Here is a 22,981-nt window from a genome sequence, read left to right as displayed (position 1 = left end):
TTCATAATAGGGCCATTAACTCTCATCAGGTAATTCAACCCCATCCATTAACAGCTGGCAGGGATGATTTTCCAAAAAAGACCCTAGGAAGCACTTTCCTTGGCCAAGGACATGCTTCCCAATGCTGCTCGTTAGTCATATGTTGGATGCCAGGTGATGGGAAATCTGTCAGCTTGCCCATGTCATTCAAATGTATTTGAGAGGGCAGCTGAAATCAGAGGGGGGATTTGGATATGGTGATTAGCACTGAAATGGTTAACCATGGCATTTGTGAGTGGACTTCCAAGTTAAACATCTTTTCCTATTGAGATAAAGGTTAGGTATTGGGAGCCTTGTTCTTCTGGTTTGGTGAATACATAGTGAATCCTGTATTTGCCGCATTATGATAAAATCTGAAATTTAATATCTGCTGTGAGCTCTTTAGTGACCTATATGAGCTGGGAAGGGGGGAGAATTTAGAGTTGTCAACGCTCATGATTTTTGCCATGTGTCTGTCTTAAAGCTAAGTCATGGAAGTGGAATGACTTAATTTGTCCATTGTGTCTTTCTTAAAAGCAAATTTCTAGCCCTCCTGGTTGTGGAGCAAATGTCTCTTGAGGCAAATAAAATCAGAAGGCAAATACAAGGAACCTATTTTTTTTAAAAGCTCAATTTTTAAGCCAGTCTTGTGATTTTTGGGGACCAGTTTCTTGATTTTTGAAAACTAGGGGCCTACCATATAGCATTCTCAGGCCAGTTCCTACTAGACATGGGCACAAAATAGAAATTGCCTCACGATTGCTAACTGGTTGCCATGTTCAGCTGACAGGCCAAAGGCTACCTAGAGTCATGAAGATGGAACCCTTCTCTCCCCATTAGAAGTGGCTGCTCCAGGGGAGGGTTATGGCATGTTGGCAGGGAGTGGTGTGTTTTGGAAGCTCACCCTGAAGATAAATAAGTTTTGAGTCCCCAGGGTTTCATTCTTACCCATTTTCCGAGTACTATGGTAAATGATGGGGCTTTCCTAGTACTATGACAAACTTTGGCTATAGTGTCAGTCTGCCCGAGAATGGACTCCATAAGCAAGCTCTCCATCAGTTTATTCCAGGGGAGGGCAATGAAACAGTGGCAGCTTGCCAGGGTTAGCCTCTGGGGGGCTGCTGCTATATTTACTGGCATGGCTGCAGGTACCGGCAACTGCAGCTCCTGTTGGCCATGGATCTCAGTTCCCAGCCATTGGGAGCTGCAGGAAGAGGTATCCCAGTCTGCACTGCTTCCCGCTGCTCCCACTGGCTGGGAGTGGCGATCTGCAGCCAATAGGAGCTGGGATCACCGGTACCTGTGACCATGGAGGTAAATATGAGCAGTGGGGGACTGGATCTAGCTTGCGGGCTGGTATTTGCCCACCCTGGTTTATACTGTCAAGGATCAACTTACACAAAAGGGCTAACAATGATCTTTTCCCCTCCAATGACAGTGCAGTTCAAGAGACTACAACATAAACTGGAAACTGAGAGCTATTTGAGGGCAGCACCTAGCGGGCGAGAGCCCCAATCCCTAATTAGGGACTTTGGGATCCTACCTTGATACAAATAATAAATAGTAATGCACAGGAAGATTGTTGAAACAATTTTTCATGCTTGTGAATTTTGATTATTCCATTATGCCTCTCATTTTAACAAGAGGAATACGTTCTCCTTTCCTGATGTAGCCAGATTCACACCTTGCCTTCCATAGGCGTGTGCAGCACATTTCATTCGGGTGTGCACCCAGGGAATTTTTTTTTTTTAAAGGCGAACATTTTATTGAACACTCAATCATAAAGGACATGCTGTGAGCGAACGCGGGCTTTCTATACATTTCTACATTCGGCGCTTGTTGCATAATACAACAATCCAAAATTTAAAACTAAAAGAGCATATCATGTGAGTAAATTAAAACGCAAAGCCACTTTTTTTTGAGATATTAGGATGTGCCTGGGCACACCCCCTGTGCACGCCTACGCTGTCTTCTTTGCTCCTGAGTAGCCAGTGGTGGGGCAAATCTTTCAAAGGCATCTTTTAGGTCCCCTGGATCAGATCCAGACAAATCCAAGGCCTAAAATGCAAACTGTATAAAGCTTGAGGGCAAAGATGTGTGAGAAACCCAACCTTATGAAGCAGAAACAGCAGGGAAAAGCGGAAAGTACATCCCACTGCTAGAGCTTAATGTGATTTAGTGGACAAACAACAAGACATTACAGTTAGGTTTTACAATTGCTAAATGCATTAGTCCTTAAACAAACATCTAATGTGATTTTAAGCCTTGCTTCTTTCAGAGCAGTAGGCTTCATGGGACAGCTATTTTCCTGTGGCATCTAGCATCACGTCTTCTAGCTGCAGAATTGTGTCAATGTACCTTTAAAAACATCATCGGAGTTCAGCCCAGGACACATTTCAGGTTTTTCGAACAGGTCGTAAACAATGTTATTGAGTTATAAGGTCTTTTGTGAAAGCTTGGGACGTTCTGAACTCGATGGCCATTATGAGATATGTATATAGACCGTGGTTATGAATTTGCGTATCAGTGTAGATATAACACTCTGCTCATAATTTGGCCGCAGCATTCAGCTCCAAATCTCACAGTAGTGAGGTAATGAGTCAGGTAGGGAGGAGCAGTCTCTCAACCAGATGAGATTAGCTCTAAACACCTAGCATTGTCCCACACAGGAAAGGCAAGTGACAAGGCCATTCAATTTAATGGGGGAAACACCGGAAGAACTTGACATCAAAAAGAAAACCCCAGTCTCGGAAAGCTAAGGAAAGAGAGGTTTTTTTTTTACCATCATGAATCACCAGAGTCTGAGAGGAGACATCACTTTGGAGCAGCGAGAACTCTCTCACCTCAAACCCTGTTCAAAGAAAAGGGGTTTGAAGAGAAAGCTATCTGGAAACTGAGTCAAGCTAGGCAGGGTGCTATCCATGGAATGCTGGATCCCCCTCTACAATGCCGGGAAAAGCAATATGTAACTTATATTAAAAAAGGGAATTTAGCTAATATAGAAACACAAACCTGAAGTTGTGACTGTGCTTATTTTTTGTGTAACTAGTATATGTTTCTTTCCCCTTACTATTTCATCACTGAGTGTGTGCTGTTTCTATTAAATCATCCTTTTGTCTATTTTTACCTCCAGTGGGTCTCTGTAGAGCAGGGCTACTGAACACGCAGCCCATGGCCTGTTTGTTTGCAGTGATTGCGGCCCACAGCTCGTTTGTTTGCGGCCCACGGTGCGGTTTGGGTTTACACAAGGCTTAACACACACCCCGCAGGCGGAATCCTTTGAAAATGGCCTCCACTGGGATCACGTTCCACACCGGCGAGTCAATATAATGGTCCTCTGTTGATATGTGTTTTAGTTGTTACATTCCTGGACTGTCATTGCTCATTAAAAGTGCAGTCATGTGGGTGGAAATCAGGTAAACATTGCATTTTATTAATATCCGCAGAACTGACTTAAATGGGGCCTGTGTGTTGTGTAGTCTTGCCTTAATCTTTGCATTCATGCCCGTCAGTGTGAAAGAACCTATCTGCATCTATTTGCATATATATTTGCATGTACATGCAACCACACTTAAGTTGCAGCCCGCGGCATGTGCTGTGTGTATGATGGTGTTCCAAAGTTGAGTAGCCCTGATGTAGAGCAAACTGCATGGAGCATGTGTGTGTCCCAAAGTGAACTGGTAACCAGGGAACTGGTTTTGTTCCTTTGGAGGTGACAAAGCAGTGGGGAAGAGTCTGAGTGGCTGCTAACTAAGAACTCAGGATAGATGGATTTGAGCAGATGTGGACTAGAAGGGCTAATGTCACCCTGCAAAGGACAGGCTGGGAGAAGCCAGGATGTGACTTTTATGCTTGTAGGAGGGCTACTGGTGTTGAAGCTCTGAGGGTATGTCTGCACTACAGCACTAATTCGAACTAACTTAATTCGAATTAGTTAATTCGAACTAAGCTAATTCGAACTAGCGCATCTAGGCCAAAAAACTACCGTATTTTCTGGCGTATAAGACGACTTTTTATACTAAAAAACATCCCCCAAAAATCGGGGGTCATCTTATACGCCGGGTATAAACATACTGTAGCTTCGGCTACATACAGAACGTCCCTATGCTGATACTCAGCTCGGATTGGCTGAGTCAGAGAGGTGGGCTATTACAACCTTTGCCAATCCGAGCAGGCTTTGTATGCATTAATAGAATACACCGCTTGCCGGGATTGGCTCAGCGCAGTACATACAGTATCAGCACAGGGACGTTCTGTATGTAGCCGAAGCTACAGTACTGTATTAGGGCACATCCAGTGGGCTGGTGTTATTAAATGTTGTTGCCTCGGAAGGGGGGGTAGTCTTATACGGCGACTATAGGCCAAAACCTATGTTTTAACTGGAAAATTAGGGGGTCGTCTTGTATGCCCAGTTGCCTTATACGCCGGAAAATACGGTAGTTCGAATTAGCATTTTGCTAATTCGAACTAGCATGTCCACACTGAGTGGACCCTGAACCAAGGTTAAGGCTGGCCGGAAGCAGTGCCAGCAGGGCAGCAGATTAGGACTTAGAGCGTGGAGCTGCTGTCGCAGGCTAGCCGAGGGCTGTGCTTACAGGGACCCGACCCCCACCCCTGACAGACAGTTCTCAGGGTTCCCCGCTTGCAAAGCAGTCCTGGCTTGGAGTGCCCTGAGTGCCCACACTTGGCACATCACAGCACTCGGCCATCAGCCCGGCTGCACTTGCCGCAGGCTGCCATCCGGGGGGTCAATTGGGGGGCTGCAAGAGAGTTTCCACCCCGAGGAGCCCGCAGAGCCAGCCCAGTCCTCCTCATTGGGGGCTCGTACCCCATTCCTCCCTCACCTCCTTCCGCTTACCCCTCCCTAGCCCCCCTTCCTTCATGTACAAAATGAAGGACACGTGTGGTCAAAAATAGAAGCTCTCTTTATTGAACAAAACTCGGGGAGACTGGGAAAAGGAAGTGGGAGAGGGGAAGACAGAGGGTGGGAGAGGGGAGGGCAACTAAAATGATCAGGGGTTTGGAACAGGTCCCATATGAAGAGAGGCTAAAGAGACTGGGACTTTTCAGCTTAGAAAAGAGGAGACTGAAGGGGGCATGATAGAGGTCTATAAAAGCATGAGTGGTGTGGAGAGGGTGCATAAAGAAAAGTTCTTCATTAGTTCCCATAAAAGAAGGACTAGAGGACACCAAATGAAACGAATGGGTAGCAGCCTTCAAACTAATAACAGAAAGTTCTTCTTCACACAGCAAATAGTTAGCCTGTGGAACTCCTTGCTGCAGGAGGCTGTGAAGGCTACAACTAGAACAGAGTTTAAAGAGAAGTTAGATAAAGTCATGGAGGTTGGGTCCATGGAGTGGTATTAGCCAGGGGGTAGAAATGGTGTCCCTGGCCTCTGTTTGTGGAAGGCTGGAGATGGATGGCACGAGACAAATGGCTCGGTCATTGTTTCGGTCCATCCCCTCCAGGGTACCTAGTGTTGGCCGCTGTTGGCAGACAGGTTACTGGGCTAGATGGACCTTTGGTCTGACCCAGTACGGCCGTTCTAAGCTCAGGGCTCAGGGTCGGGGGTCTCACTAGACCACCCTGATTTTCATGCACACCTGCTCCTGGGTGGCCAGGCTGGCAGCTATCCTGCCCTAGACGGCCACTTTCCTGTGTCTAGTGCGGAGGTCGTGGATGAGTTCCATGATCTCCGCACTAGACCAGGTGGGCGCCCGCCTCTTGCGGACCTGGGCAGGCTCCCAGGAGCCGCCAGCCTGGTCCCGGAAAGAGGAGGAGGGCTGGGTGGCAGCGGGTGGCTGGTTCGTGCCGTGCCAGATGCAGGGTCTGCTGGCTGGGTGTGGGCAGGCTTGCACCTGGCATGGGCACCGCAGCCAGCCCGTGCCTCTTTAAGGGCTTCGGGGCCTGGAGGGGGGCAGACGAGTTTCCCTGGTGGTGCCCAGAGTGGCCACCAGGGCAAGCTGGGGAGGGCTAGCCTCCCACTAGTTCGAATTAAGGGGCTACACAGCCCTTAATTCGAACTGCTTAATTCGAACTAGGCGTTAGTCCTCGTGGAATGAGGTTTACCTTGTTTGAATTAAGCGCGCCGCTAGTTCGAATTAAGTTCGAACTAGCGGTTTGCATGTGTAGCGCCTATCAAAGTTAATTCGAACTAACGTCTGTGAGTTCGAATTAACTTTGTAGTGTAGACATAGCCTGAGTCACTGTAGCATAGGATTAAGGCACCCAAAGTTATAAGGCGGGTGGTCTGGGTGATCCCCAAAATATCAACTCCTAAACATACTACTTTGCTGCCACTGCCCGCTCTTGCCCCTTTCTGTAGTTCAGGTGATAGCCTCACTGCTCCAAAAGCGGTGTCTTCAACTGTCCAGTCCACACTCCTCCACCACTTGGGTCTTCTGCGTTGTGGTTGATTGCATGGCCTACAGAGTGACCTAGTTGCAGACACGTATGAGGCCTGTCCAGATGCCACAGCCTGTCATTCTCTCCTTTGGTTGCTCATCTATCTCATGACTTGCCTCTGCTCTTGGAAGTGGCTCCGTTTCTTGACCCTTCTGCAGGATCCAGTGAGTGCGGTTGTGCAGAGCGGGAATATCAGTCTTCCGAAGGAGGTTATGAAATGTCATTTGATGACTGTGCATCCAGTAGACACACAGTGGAGACGGGGTGGTAATACTGAGCGGGTGAATCTTTTAGATGGGAATCCATAGCGATTCCAAACTCACCAATAGCGACCAGGTAATACTCCATTTCCCTCCCAACATGGCAGTTTTGAGGAAGGAAGAACATGCCACTCTCTTGGGACTAAATTAATTTAAGGTCTATTAGCGGCAGGCAGTAGCAATCTGCTACTAAGCATGTTGCCTGCTCCCTCTCTCCCCATCTCTGTCCCATTGCCAGCATCTGCCTCCCTGCCGTGAGCACTGAGGATTGTTTAATAATCCAACAGAACCTCCAAGCTCAGGATCACAGCAAATACTGAGATTTCCTGCTTTATTTCTAGGCCACAGAGGTTCAGAGAAACAACCCAACTCTGTGGCTCATAATCTCAACCAAACATCTGCTAGCTGCTCCTCTGAGGCTACGTCTAAACTGCATGCCTTTTTCGACAGAAGCTTTGTTGACAGATACTGAGATACAAAAAAGAGCATCTAGACTTCTAGACTATGATCAGTATTGTCGACAAAGCAAGCCACTTTTTCGAAAGAGTCTAGACGCTCTTTCGAAAAAGCACCGTTTGCATGCAATAGTGCCTTTTTTTGAAAGAGTGCTTTCAAAAAAAGGCGTTATTCCTCATAAAATGAGGTTTACCACTGTCAACAAAACTGCCACATTGTGTCGACTTACTGTCAATAGAACGCGGCAGAAGTGTAGATGCAGGTATAGTTTTGTCGACAAAAGCCCACTTTTGTCAACAAAACTCTGTAGTCTAGACACACCCTTACTTACTCTGGTAGAAATCAGGAGTAACTCCAGTTAAGCCAGTGGAGGTGCAGTGAGACTACAACCACACTCTGTATCTTGAGTAGGTTCCTGCCATTGCATGAGTCTCTTCTCCCTCCAGTGTTGGACAGCTTTGACGAAAATCTCATATAAAAATGACATTTGTGACTCATCTGCTGCTGGTTTACATGGCAGCCAAATGTGCAGAAGTGTACTTTGGTTTCCATCCAAAGTTAATGGGAGTTTGTGCATTTTGCTGCTTTCGCAGCCCAGGAATGTGAGGCCAAATGAAACTTCACTGCTGCCTTAAGTGCTGCTATCGGGTTGCCAGTTTTGGTTGGATGTGTTCCTGGAGGGTTTCATGACATGACATAATATTCAATTAACGATTAAGCTTCAATTCCTGGTGGCTCCAGGCCAATCCTGGAGGATTGGCAACTCTACTGACACAAGGCGTCCTGGTACCTCTCCAGAATTGCTGTGGAAATGTGGCTCACCCTAGTTCTGTCCTTATGACCTCCCATGGAGAAAGCTCAGTAGTGAAGGGGTTAACTACCAGACTGTGCATGATAAATGGTTCTTTTGCAGAGGAAAAAGTTATTGCCCTTATTTTCCACTGGGCACTAGAGACCGAAAGAAATTGGTTTTTAATCTGGATGTTGTCACCCTCCCACCTGTGTGCAGTCTCGATGCAACTGAAAGCCCCTCCATGACATGAGCTCCCAGCCACTTGGAAGTCCGAGGCCAGAGCCAAGTTTGTAGCATGCAAAAATCCTGAGTGTGGTGATTACAAAAAAGATTCAGGGAGAACAAACCTCTTTTCTCCAGTGTTTTGGTCTCCAAGGTTCACATTTATCATAAATAGTTTGTTTCTGTTTAGACTCTCTCCCCCTCCTGCTCCACACCGGGCATTGTCGACTGCTATGGTGTAAAAATGATCTGTGTTGACACAGAACCGAGGAGGCACTTTGTATTATCCGCTCTGACATTTGCCTGGGCACTTTATTTCAAGCAACAAAAGTGTATTTCACAGCAAGATGGTTTCTTAAAAGGTTTCCACTGACAATTTTTCTAAAAAGAGACACAGAGGTGACTATTTTTATCAAAGGCAGAAAGCTGGAGTTCTTAAGTGCATTCAGCAAAGTTACTAGGAAGTGGTATAATGAGGTTTGAATAGCCATGAGGACAGGAGATGGAGGGTACCAGTGGCAATATCACCACTGGCACCAGTACAAACACCATATGAGCTGCCACTTCACTGAAAAACACCCATAAGCTCCGGTTCTCCAATCTGACTGACGAGCATTCAGTGCCAGTGTGGGGAAAGTGGCTTTAACTTTGCTCCGCTCGCTTCCTTCCATCCCAGTCCTGGGATTATCTGGGTACCACTCCAGTCCTCAGTGTTAATTAGAGCATCCGGCTTCAATCTGCCAGTGGCCCCCAGGGCACAGCTGGGTTCCGACATGCCTGGCTATGCCCTCTCTCCAGGGCCCCACCTCTAGCTCGGAGATGGTGCTGGAGCAAGGGTGCCAAGGGAGCTCCCTTTTTAGTCTCAGAGTTATTGCCCAGACACAGTCACGCACTGTGGTCTCACCTGTGGACTTGGCTTGGAGCTTGCTAAATGCTTGCTCATCTTTTTGTTCATGGGACTTTGCGCCAGTTCACCTGGTTAGCTTAGCTTTGGAAAGGATGGGACGGCAACAGTTATTTTGTACCTCTTCTCTGCACGGTGCTTGGAGAGTGTAAAGCCTTGGGTTGGTCCCAAGGCTTGTTAGCACTCATTGTAGAAAGACAGCAGGGAGGGGGAGGGCTGTTTATAGCCTGCATTGAAAATGGGGGTCATCTGAACTTATGTCCCCACTGCTTTCTCAAGGGATATTCCACTCTTTTAGCCATGAAACTCTCATTAGCTTTCTCCACTTGGAGAATTAGCCCTCAGGTGTCTTTCTTCGAACAGTGTCACTCACAATCATGTTTCAAACCACTAGGCTCTGCCCCTAGTGCACGGTGCCCCCTGCTGGTAGCGAGCAACCTGCCTCAGTCCTCATTAAGCAAAGATCATGTGCCTGCCGCGCTCAGCTTTCCCTTCCTTGGCAACAGGCTGCTTTTCATTGCTGTTAGTCTAACTGTTCTTAATGATCCACTTTGGACTTTCTTGCTGGTGCTTTGCACAATAATCAACAGTTAATTACAAGCAGTCAGACAAACCGGTGTGCGAAGCTGACAGAGAAGTTCAGAGAGTGGAGCTGGAGCAGGATTCAATGGGGGGAAAGGGCTGGTGTGTACATGGTGGGCTACTGTTTGGGTGAGCAGGTGTTCAGAATGAATCAAGGGAGTGTATTGTGCAAAAGCTTTTCTTCTCTCCCCATCCATGATGAACTTTCCCAGTGGTTTGTTTTTACAATTTGTTTCTGTGACACCACCTCCAATGTCAGGTAAGTTTTGGTTTTGCAGGCAGCATTGTCAGCTTCTGAAAGGCTGTGGGGAAAATGAGCCACTAGTGAATAGAAAATCAGAAGGCTGAAAAGACTGGAAATGTTGCAGGTCTTTCTAGAATTCCCTAGATGTTCTCAGGTAAGTCTTAGCAGAGCTCAGACGTCCAAGGTGAGTCCCAGATCAGACGGGCTCTGGCGTCACGGACGTGTACCAGGTGTGCACAGCAGTTCTAAATGGGTCCAGGGTATTTTAAGGTGTGCCAGATATGTCCCCTATGTGTGCAGCAGATCCCTTGCCAGCCAGCAAAGGCAGTTTTACTACCAGATCCCAGGGGAGTGCACTTCTATTTTTCCCCATTTATGACTTTTTGCTACAGTTAGAAAACAAAGGAAATTAAATGCAGAAATGCCAAATTTCAGCCCATGCAAAGATGAAGCCCGGGGGTGCTTTTCTAATTGGCAAGCAACAGGGGGCTGCATCCAATGACTAAGCAGACACCAAAGTCATTAGCTAGCCTCATGAACATCTGCCAGCTTTTGAAGCTTCATTTCTTACTGGAGAGAGAAAAATGTCTGCCTTCTCCCTCCAGGTTTCAGCGGTAGGAGAAGATTGTGGGGGAGGGGGATGCAGAGACTAGCCCTTGTGTGCCCCAGAAGCAGGAAGTGAGGAGAAGCAATGGCGAAGGTGGAGGCTGGTCTAGTCAGTAAGTTGCCTGGAGCATCCAGTTTCTGGGGGTAGGATGGCAGAGGGTTTGGACAAGTAGAATCTGGGGGTGTGAACTGTTTGAGGGGAACAGAGACTAGAGCCACTTGGCTAGGGGAACCTCCCCCATTCTGCCCTTCCTCTGCCCCCCTCCCCAGTCCTTGCTCCTTCCATCCTTGCAGCCTTCCAAAGTGGGCGAATATAATGCAAATATGGCAGACATGGCAGGTGCTGCCGAATGTGTGAGACCACCTGCAATCCCTGATGTTTGTTCTGGGATTGGGTTGGGACAGTGGGGCCTTCTGTTCTCAGGAAATGGATTATCTGGTGAGCAACTCAGCTAGCAGAGGGACGAGGTCTGGGGTGCACGTACCTGTACCAGCGTGATACCAGATCTCTCCCCGCTGCCAGCTGAAGCACAGCTTGTGATAGACATAGAGAATCTGAAGTTCAGTGTGAGTCAGCCTGTGGCCATGTGCATGCTAACGCCTCAGCCAATCAAAGAAGGTGTTAGGGTTACACCACCTCTGACTGCTCAACCCTCTACCTGGGAAGTGAAAGAAGCCGCCCCACCAGATCAGGCAGCTTAGACAGCCTCCGTACATGCAAGCCAGTCTGACCTACTGCAGCCAGCAGGGGGCAGTGCTGCACACATACACCAGTTGCACTGCCGCATGCCTGGGCATTGAAGTTTTTTGGTATGAAAAGTCTTGACTGTTGTGAGACTCCCCCCGTATCTAGGCAAACAAAGAATTAAGGGCAGGATAACATGCTGCTGTCGATATAAATTAGATCCTTAAGGTTAATGTACTGTTTATCTATTTCCCACATCACATTTTTTTTCTAATATGATTTGCAGTCCCTTTAGGCCTACAATTAGCCGCAGGCTCCTTTTAATATATGCAGAGCATATCATACCCCCTAGCATCCCCTCCCATGCGCTGCGCTGGTGAAGGTGAAGGAGAAGGAGAGAGGCCAGAGAATAACTGGATTTATCCTACATAACTTTGGATTCAAAAGAAATTGCCTCTGAGAAATCCCTAATGGACTTTTGCCCCTATCACATAACCGTTGCATAATTCAGCATGGCTTAGTATGCTTGGCCAGCTAGTCTTAGGGGCTCGAATAGCACTGAGATAGTCAGAGCGGGGCGTGGGGAGCCCAGAACTGGAACAGCGAAGGGGAGGCTGTGTTGTAGGACAAGACTTAGGGGCAAGGGCAGATTTAATGAGGTGACAAAGCTAAAATAGCAGCAGGTGCTTTGGACCAGAGATTAAATGTACCAGAAACGCAGGGGCTGGGGTCAGGGCTGGAATAACAAGTTGTGCTGAGCTGTGAGTCAGGATTAAGGTGCACTGGCTGAGCTGGGACTAGGAGAGTAGGAACTGGCAGAGGTGAGGATTGAGGTATACTGCCAAAGCTGGATGGGCCCAGGGCTAAGGCAGCAGGGTTGCTGCGAGTTGGAATCAAGAGGCCTTAGCAGAGTCCCAGAGGGGAGGGGATGATTCCCTCTTGTATGGACGTTTCTCAAAAGCAGTTCTCTTGAATCGCTGTGTCCCCTTCTTCTGTGCGAGCTGCTGATGCTCAGTCCCTGTCATTGCGGAGGGTACCACTGGCAGATGGTCCGTAATTGCTTCCAGAATCTTCCCTGGAAACAGATGCCACAGACCATATTCTAAGTACCCCATAAATTATATCACTTGTTCTGCCATGTGCCGTTGTGGTATTTGTCTGGGGTCTAAAATATTAATTAAAAAGCCCCTTTATAATACATCACTATATTAAACTTATACCACTATAAATCGGGGCCATAAAAACGTAACTCAATGACTGAGTGGAAGATGAACCTGACACGCTGCTGCAGGAACGGCAAAGAGCCTAACAAATTGCATCATATACAAGTTCCTGCAATATACATAAAACTTACTATTTTTCACTCTTATTAGTTTGTTTTTACAATATTTTCATGGACAAAATATAAAAATGGCAAGAAACACACAAAGCAAATCAGTTCACAGAAATAAAAAGTGACATGAACATGCATCCAAAACGTGAGCTGAACTTCAAAAAAAAATTTTTTTTTTTTTTGAGATTTGAAACATTTTCTCCCATGTCTGTGCATCCAGTCTTAGGCTAGGGTCACAGGCAGAAGTGCAATGAAATAAAATGAGCGGCATTATATTTTGTGCTGTCCCTACCCTGATCTGAAACATAAAGTGCCCTAAATCTCACAAGACATTTCTGTCTCACCAGATTTCCACCCCCAAAACAAGAACAAATTGTTTTGGTCTCTGCTTTATTGTGTATAAAAATTAGCTTAAAGTGCTGGTTTTCCCTCTAAAAAGAACTTATTTGTCTGTTTTGTTTTATGTTAGAAATGTGAAATCTTCACTTTCCTCTCTTAGCTGGAAGTCCTTGGTGAGAACTTTGGAGGGCAGGAATAATGATGTCATAAAAGGTTGTAACTTGGCTGCAGCTTTCACTCTTGAGGGCTCAGGTAGCTGAAGGGATGCTGTTTGTTAGATTCTTTTTCCATTTGAAGGAACAGAAAGTCACAGCTCCAGTTTAGAGCTTGATATGACATTGCTATTCAGGTCATCCAGCAACGAGAGGGAAGCAAAGATCAAATAATCCAAAGTGGGTGCATATAAACACAGGGAAAAAACCCTTTTATTTGGGAGCAAGGTAGGCAGTGCTGTATTTATCTACCACAAAGGAGCAGTAAAGGGCACAACATTGATTTCTTGTTTTTGCTTCCTGCTCAGCTTCAGGAGGTTTGGACTGTTGGGAGAATTTTCAGAGATGCATCTGACTGGATGCTTTTGAAATGACCCTTAGACCTGTTTGAGGTTTGCCTCTCACCAGTGTTCCTGGAATAATACAAAAGCTCAGTCTGGACTCTGGCCAGGGTGTGGAACTCAAACAGCTTTACCGGTACTGATGGATGATCTTCTGCTGTCAAAGGATAGGCAGCAGGCATCCGTTCTGCCGTATTTGACATTGTCAGCCATGAGATTCTACTGTCTTGCCTGAAAGAGGTGGCAGGGATCCAGGATAATATATCAGAATGTCTGAATCCTTCCTGGAGGGACACGCCCATTGAGTAACAATGGGAAAATGTGTCTCCACCACTAGACCTGACACTAATTGTGGGAGTCCTTCAAAAATCCATTTTTTCCGCTGGCCCTATTCAATATGTACAGTCAGCCTGCAAGTCAATTGATCAGATGACATGGCCTCCCGTGGTAGCAATATGCAAATGAGAAACCGCCCCTCCGGTCCTTCACCTCTGAGCACACCACTGCTATCGAGATGTCTCAGTTCTCCAATGAGATCAGCTCCTGGACGAAAAACGGTTGAAGCAGAACCTGGGCAAGAAAGGTGATGCTGGGGGGCAGGAAAGCATGTGAGGGGCTGATAGTCACAGCCCAGTCTCTGTTGGTTGAAGGTACATACACACCCACAACAGGTTAATTCAGTCTGAAGCTAAGGTAAGTTCCTGGATTTCTCACCGATGTCAAGCTTTCATGTAGCAGCATCCACGAGTGATTCTCTCCATCATCTCTGGCTAGGAAGCTCCATCCCATCCTGGTGGATGATGGGCTAGCTTCCATTATACGTGCCTTCAGTAACCTCTTTACTACACAGCAATGTCATGTTCCTGCATGTGGGGCCATCGATCCTTAGGAAATCCCAACTAGCACAGAAAGCTCCAGCACATCTCCTCACCCATGTGGGCTCCTGTGAGCACATCAAACCTGCCTTCTGCGCCTATCTCTGATTCCCAGTTCCCATGTAAGATCTCAGTTCTTTTCTTCAAGCCACTCAATGGCCCAGGATGTCTAAAACACCACCCCAAGCTTTAGGATGAAGACTATGGTCAACAGCTCCATACCCCATGGCACAATGAAACATTTTACGCTAAGGGTGCAGCTTGTCTGTGTGGGAGACAGAACTTTCTCAGGGGCCAGTCAGAGCGTGTTTGACAGGGTGCTGCTAGGAAGCCTGAGTCAGAGCTCTGTCATGCCAGCTCTAGCAGGAAAGGTTTATTGGAGCTGGCTCAGAAAGCCCAGCCCCAGTTGCTGGCGTCATTAGCCACCGTGCTACATAAGGCTGGCAGGAAGGCAGGCAGGGGAGAGAGGAAAGGGAGGAGTCAGGGAGTGGAAGGTTATGTTCTTCAGCTCCTCAGTGTGGGGGATGTATATTTCTGTTGAACTTTGATATAGGACTCCGTGGTTGCCTTCAGATAGCTGCAGAAGCCAGCAGTCCCGGTGGTGACGAGTCCAAAGTGCTGTAAAGAAAAGGTGGTGGGAACTGGCACTGACAATAAAAGGGTAAGGGTGATTCTACTGAAAGGGATGTCCCCGGCTAGTTGGTGGGCACGAAAGGCACCAAAGGTCAAGGGACCGATGCATGAACCTGTTACACTGTGGAACACACAGCCGCAGGAAGCAAGGGCCATCACAAACCTCACCACCTTTACTGCAAAGGCCACGGGGACTTCTTTGACTTGCCTTCTCCAAGCTGAGGACATGTACGGTAAACAATAAAATAAAGCGCTTACCAAAATGAAACACTCTACCGGACAGTGCTCAGACACTATGGTGATGTGTTGTAGAAGTACCTATATGGAATGGGATAGGCTGGAGTGAAGACAACAGTACAATTAGCTGTTTTAATGGATTTATTAGAAAGCAAAAATAAAACAAGCAAACCCAGTTATTTAGGAAGGATAATCGTTGTTGTTTTTTTCCTGGCTAAACAGGTACTGTTTATTCCATTGCAACCACAATTCAGTCACATACTAAAATATCAAACACTTTATCTGTAGCACATTTCATCTTCCCAGAATAGGACAAACACTGATTAATTAAACCTCATACCTGTCAGATAAGTATCCCCATTTTACAGACATGGAAACTGAAACCTACTCTGGCCATTTTATTTCTCATAAAAGGCCCGGAGCACCTAGGCAAGGATCTCTCTCCCACCAGTGAAGAAGATGCCCTCACAAGCCCTGGTGTAGGGGAATGGCAGGGGTGACGGTGATGGAAGGACATAGCACTCCAGAAATTCCAGGCAGTGTTGTGACAACAAGAGGCATAAGGGATTGGTCGGCAAAGACTTTCCTTGCCAACTAATCTCTATCTTGACTGACGCTTCATGCCGACAAACAGCTGAGCCGGCATAACGTGGTGGCCATTTTTCTTCTAATGAAGTGGGAGTTATTTAAATATACATTGACTATGTCGGTATGTCTAATATACATGCCTCGGTTGGCAGAGGCATGTAGTCTAGACATACCCTTAGATAGCCCACCAGGATAGCCTCAGTTACACCAGGGCCTCTCTGGCTCCCAGAACAGACCAGGACCAGAAGGATGCCAAGGTGCCTTAAAGCCAGTATGATGTTTTGGTGTCCAACCCAGAACCATGAGATTCTGTGTCAATGCTTGCCATGTAATCTTGGGTTCTTTGCATGTTGTGCTGCTGTGGCTCACAGCCCAGACACCAACAACCAGCAGACAAACATGCAGTTCCCTGAAGGTCTGGTTCAGCAATCTGACCCCAGCAGCCACACACCATAGCCCCACCCTGATCTCCAGTCTTGGTTACTACTTGCAGGGTGACCACAACACATTCTCAGTCCTGAATTTCCCAAAAACCACTTTCCCGGCAGTGTCCGGCCCTCTTCTGGAACATGCAGAAAAGTAATACAGTTAATTTGATCTTGAAAGAGACAAAAGCATAGCTTATCACTGTAACTGGACTTAATGATCACTTCTGTTCAAATGCAGCACTGGGTTAGTTTGCATTAAAAGCAAAATGAGTTTACTAGCAAAAAAATACAAAATGGTTACAAGCAAATAAAAGTAAAATTTATTACTAGGGGCTAGGACTATGGTCTTGGTTTAAAGGTGATTTCTTCCCAATCTTTCTTCCCTCTCCAGCCATTTCCAGCTGATTTTCTGTCCGTCAGGGCCTTCCACAGAAGTTCAGGGTTTGGTTTCCCTTGTCTTCCTAGGTGAATGATGCCCAAATGGCTCTGTCTTCCCTTATATCTCTAAGTTCATTTATTGTGTTTTAAGAGGCGGGATGACCTCATGCTGTTCTGTCCTTCCTGTTAACGTCCCAACCCCCTATGGATTCACATATAAATGGGATTTCATTGTTTTGATTCTGCAATGCTTAATTTACATAGGAAACTGGCAAATGGCTGTCTTTCCTCCTGTCTGGGACAAAACTTATTTCTCCTGTGTTTGGTCACAGACTTTAAATCATTATATCCGTGACTATCCATAATGCCTCATGTCATCTATATTTCAGAATGATCTTAATCACCAGTGTCACAAGCTTTTTATAAGACCTTACTCAATACACTTTTATAATACAGAACTATTGTATACAATCAGTTGATTCAATGATTTATTATTTGTGATTCAGACCCTCTGTCATTATAACCCAGTAAACCATTCAAATGTAGTCTCAGATAGAGGTCCTTTTCTCCTTTTAGGAAAGATGTTATATGGCAATGAAGACTTCATGCTGGTTCCTCCTCCCTGTGTTAGCTTGATGGCTATGTTTACCTTTTATGTAAAAATGCCTTTGTTGTCTCTGCCTGACAAACAGGCTGGTCAGACAAAAAAAACCACATTATTTTGTCCAGGGCAGGCTGGGCTTATGCATTGCTTGCCAATTGCCTTTTAAGAACATAATTCTAGCACCTGTCTACGTCTTTTTGCCTCCCATACACACATCACACAAGACTATTAATGATCAGCGAGTTGTTGGTTTCCCAGTGCTATATTTATTACATGCCATCTTTTAGGTCTCTGTCATGTCAACAGTATATTAGGTGTAGAGATCACATCAGGCCTGACGAGAGTTACTGACATGGAGTAATGAATCAGCAATGAGGTTCTGTGACACAGCCATCTCAGCGTCCTCTTTCCCTGGGCCGTTCGCCTGAAACCTCACCAAGGAGGTCAGTGGCCTTCTTTTTAGAGCTACAGCTCACCGGAGTTGTGGGTGCTCATCTCTTCTGAAAAATAGATCCCTTGGGACTTGAGGAAGATGACACAGCAAGTCACTGCCCGAGCTAGGATTTGAACCTAGGAGTTCCTGGCTCTCTCTCATTCTTTGGCCACTAAATTATGGTGCCCCCAGAAGTGATGGCAGCCTTGCTTCCCTGTGAAGTATATAGTCTGTCTTTCCTTCTCATGTATCTATAGAATCTTATGTGCACAAAAGTCACAGGTTTTCTATAGATCTTTAAAATCTCATGTGGGTTCAGAATCAAGAGGTAAAAGGAAACATTCTGTGGTATTCAAAGGCTTGTAGTATTACCAGGAGAGACAATTCCTGATGTTCTTTATACAAAAGTTAATTGCAGGCACCCAGGGTTTAAAGACCTACTACTGGGGAATGGAGTGTGTGCTAGCAACAGGAGGGGATGACTCTAACATTAAATTGGGATTTTGCATGTACAGTAGGTTGTCAAGAAAGAAAAGAGAACAAAGGAGACTATTATTATCTTTTACTGTTATCTTTTAATTCCCCCGTTTTCCTTTCACGCACTCTTTTTCTCAGCCCTCACTTTTTCAATAATTACAATAATCAACTTGCCAATGATAACAGAAATAATCTCCTGCAAGATAACTAAACAAACCGCTTGTTATCTCTACTGTACTGTGCTTGCTTATTGGAGGTATTTCACTTTTTATGGAAAAGCCAATAAAAATTTAATTAAAAAAGCATGTAGGTTGTCAGCGGAGATGCAAAAGGTGTGGGTTGAGTGTATGTGCAAAATGGTCCCTAAATCACTTTCATCTGATAAAGTAGGTCAGAGGCCACTTCTCCCCAAACCAAAACAACAATCTGCCTCTGCTCTCCTGGTTTGAGAAACTCCATGCTACTCCATCAAGGATAGTAATTACTTGGGAAGTTAAAGGGAAAAAAATCCTACAAATCTCGAGTGACAGTCACATCCGTCAATGGTGGTAGCAAGTGTTGCAAAGCCTAAAAGAAGACATTGCATCTCAAACTATAGTCTTGGGTTGTAAGTCCTAGATACACCCTGATTCATGAATGTTACGCAACCTTGCTCTGCAGGGACTGCCTTTAGCAATTAGGGGACATTCAGCATCCTTGGTTCATTCAATGTCCACTTATCATGGGTGTGGCCAAGTTTCCCCGTAGTCTCAAACAAACAAAGTTTGCATACAGACACCAGTCCTGGCTCTCAGTGTTCAGTGCTGTTATTTAGCTCTAATTTACCCTTCAATGTTTTCTAAGAGCCCAGTGAACAGTGGAAGTGTCGGTAATGCTGCTAGGCAATATTGACCTCCTGTGGTTTGGCAAATTCTCTGGTTTGGCACCAGACAGGTACCAAGGGTGCCAGACTAGAGAGGTTCAACCTGTAGTGCCAAAAACTCTGTTCTGACCTGTTCACTGGCTGCTATTCCATCTCTGGGTCACTCCAAAGGTATTGGTTCCAGCACTAACTCAGAGGGTTGAAGTGCACAACCCTCCCCGTGACTCTGCTACTTTCATCAGAATGCTGTTGTTTCAGTGTACTGAGACAACCCTTGTGTAATGTGTCTTTGGGGTGCACGAGTATCCAGTACTGACATCTGACCTTTTTTCCCCCTTCGTGGCTTAATCTTCTCATTTCCGTTGTGATGGAGAGGCAGCCCACCAGCAGATTTCCAAATAAAGTCTTTTCAAATGAGCGTTATGCAACGCTATCGGAAACAAGGCTTGGTTCACTGAGGGAGCGTGCTGCCAGGATATATCCAGTGCTATAGGGCAGTGCGTACTGAGGATATTAATAATACATAGCATTTATGTGATGCCCTTCATGTTTAAAGCAAGCCACGGGCACTGACTAATTAAAACTCCCAGTAGCCATGTAAAGCAGGTCAATAAGAATTATCCCTATTCTACCCACTGGGAATGGAGGCAAAGGCATTAAGTGACATGTCCAAGATTACAGAGATCGGGGTTGGTGACGAAGAGGGGATTAGAAGGTAGGACTTCCTGATTCCCAGTCCTCTGCTTAACACCTCTCTGAGCCATACACCCGCATTATTAAGATGGATAATAATGATAAGCTAACATTTATATAGCACCTTTCATACCAAGATCTCAAAGTGCTCTGTAAACTGATTTATATACTCTCTAGGGGTCACTTCACCCATTATCTAAATGCCATAACCTTCGATGCATGAAAGGTAGTAGCCTTTAAATAGTGCACAGCAACTCTATCTGACAACCTCTGCAAATGAAACTGAAGGGGCACTTAGAGAGTAATTATCTGCCCTGGAATTTGGCCAGGAGTAGGGGACTACCATCCCAACTCTGATGGAAAACTACCATGGGATCTTCACTGAGCACAAAGGGCCACGATCTGAGGTTTACATCTGTTCCTAAAGAAATAACTATGTGCTTTTGCAACCCTCTCAGATCTACAGTCTTTCCAGCTTGGAAAGATTTGCCTACATCTCACAATGTAAAGGAAAGCTTTTCTCCTTTGCAGCTGCTGGTGACTGGCAGCTCTGTTTTTTCTCCCCTGTATTTTGATTACAGAATTGCTCTGTTATTCCAGCAAGTCTGAAATTAGATACAGGTGCAAATGAACTGTGTAAGTCACAAGTGCATTAAAGTTGGTAATTTTTCTGTCAAGAATCATGTTGAAAGGCTGCATAGAATAATAAAAGCAAACGAGAGCCAACTGGCTTGCACAGGTGCACCTACAATTCAGTGTCTTCTAATAGGTGCCGTAGGGTTATGTAGGGTACCAATCCCACTATATTTAGACGACACCTTGAAATCCACTCCCTTTTGCTTAACTTTCTGTTTCTCATATCTCATTTGCCACTCCTGTGCAAGACCACAATTCATGCAGAAGACTACGATAAATCCAAGACAATCGTGGTTTTTATATTACAAAGCCTGGCCTTGCAGACTGTCACAAACACATCAGGGAAAAGATCCAGGTTCTCCTCCTCCAAAAACAAGGTCCCTGTCACTTTTGTGGAAGGAGAATGTCCATTAGCTGTTAGCAGTATGGAGTCTAAGCCACACAGCTGAATAAGTCTGATTTCATTCATCTGAGGGCAGGTACATATGCATTCCATTCTTCTACACTACAGAACTTACAAGAGAGGCAAGAATGGGTGATGTGTGTATGTGGGAGTTTCCAAAAAGTCAACGTTATATGACAGTTCAAGTGATTAGAACTCAAACAGTACACTAAGGACCTTGTCCAAATTTTGTATCTGTAAACAGAAATGCACATCTTCTAGAAAGCACCCTCAAAGGGTACGTCTAGATTGCATTGCTTTTCCGGGATACTGGAGGTATCCCGGAAAAGCAACGTTGTGTCCAAGGCACGCGTCCACTTTTCTGAAAAAACTTTCGAAAAAGCGGACGTGCTCTTTCGCCATCCCTGTAAACCTCGTTCTACAAGGAATAAGGGATGTGTCAAAAGAGCCATTTTTTCTGAAATATGGCGCCGTGTAGATGTGCCAAATTTCGGAAAAGCCTCTTTTGACAGTAAAGTGGAATAAGATACGTAATTTGCACCTTACAATGAACCTTACAGTCTAGATGTAGCCTCTATGGCCGTGTCCAGACTCAGGGGTTCTTTCGAAAAAAGTAGCCTTTTTTCGAAAGAACTTCCCCTGCGTCCAGACTCAAGCCGCGTTCTTTCGAAATTATTTCGAAAGAACGCGGCTTTTCTTTCGATGGCGGTAAACCTCAATTTACGAGGAAGAACGCCTTCTTTCGAAAGTTCCTCTTTCGAAAGAAGGCGTTCTTCAATGTAAAGAGGCCGTCTTCGAAAGAGAGCATCCAGACTCGCTGGGTGCTCTCTTTCGAAAAAGCGGATTTCTCTTTCGAAAGATCCGCCTGCAGTCTAGACGCGATCTTTCGAAAGAGCCTCTTTCGAAAGATCGCGTCTAGACTGCAGGCGGATCTTTCGAAAGAGAAATCCGCTTTTTCGAAAGAAGCCTGCAGTCTAGACATAGCCTATGACAGAAATGCTGGTAGGTGCTCTACATGGCAGTGGGAAAGTGCATCTTCTAGGCGTTGTTCTTCTGTTGCAGTATACAGCTGCTTAGTTGTTAGAAGTGCTTCATTTCTAGCTGCACATGACAATCTATGAGTTGTGTTAAATTCAAGGAAAGTTCAAGCAGGATGAATTTTGTGGGGCTCCATTTCAGCTCCCTCTCCATAAACTTACCACCCTGTGCTGCACTTACTAACTATAGAGAGACAAAGGAGAGCATGAGCCATAGAGACTGAACTATCCCTGATACTTCTAGAAGTCGTGCCTCTGTCTACCAGATCAAAGTTGCAATGGGCTGGCAGGGCTGAGGTGTGGATGGAGCTTGCCCTACATCTGTCTCATAAATAAAGGGAGAATATCATTCATTCAGGAAGTCAAGCAAACGCTTTCATCAGTGCAAAATCCACACAATTCATTTAAAGTGGAAATGTATGTTCTGGGTAAATTAGTTGTAAAAATATAAACTAGTTCAGTGTATCATTTGCATAAAATGTCACACATGGCACAGAGCAAAACTGGGGAACGATGCCACCTCGGAATTTCGTCCATTTTTCAGTAGGGTGTATTAGCAACATTGCCTCCCATCTGTGTGTGACAAGAACTCTGGGTCTGAATTCCTTCAGCTGGGGCTATTTGGCCCAGCCCTCAGGCTGGCTAATGTATTCAGCAGGGCTGTAGCAGAATCACAGGGTTGGTTACAAGGAGCCTACTGGTCTGCATGTACTCTAAGCAGCAGCAGTAGCTCAACACATATGCCTGTAGCTGCAATTGCTTCTCTATTTGCCTTGGTCTCTGTTCAGGGTCTGATCTGGGCTCTGACTCTTGGTGCTGTTTCTGATCTCTGACCACCATTGCTCTGACTGCTAGGCATGACTATCCACACCTTGGTCAGGGAGACTAGGCCACTTGCATGCCACATCCTGCAGCCACCTGCATGCAGCTGAGGCACACACCTGCCCCCTCCCTCCTCTCGCCTGTGTGCCGCTGGGTTGTATGCTCAGCATTTCCTGTCCCGCTAGGGTGGAATTACAGTGCCTGCCTAACGCAGTCCACTATTCCAGGTTGCAACCAGCCTTGCCCTCTACCTGTACAGAGCTGTCAAATGTCCCTGATACATAGCTGCAGCCTGCATCTGGTAAGCATTAGCAAGTAACACCCAGGGCTGAGTGACTGCAGTCAGCATATGCAGCGTAATGCTTCCAGACTGATGCATATGTTGCCTTTCTAATTTGGCTCTTTATTTTGAACAGATGTCGTGAGAGTGAAAAAATTAGCAACAATTAGTCACTTTTTTTGGTCACAGACAAC

This window comes from Pelodiscus sinensis, chromosome 3 (assembly GCF_049634645.1).
Source record: "Pelodiscus sinensis isolate JC-2024 chromosome 3, ASM4963464v1, whole genome shotgun sequence".
NCBI lineage: Eukaryota > Metazoa > Chordata > Testudines > Trionychidae > Pelodiscus > Pelodiscus sinensis.
This window is presented reverse-complemented; position numbering follows the sequence as displayed.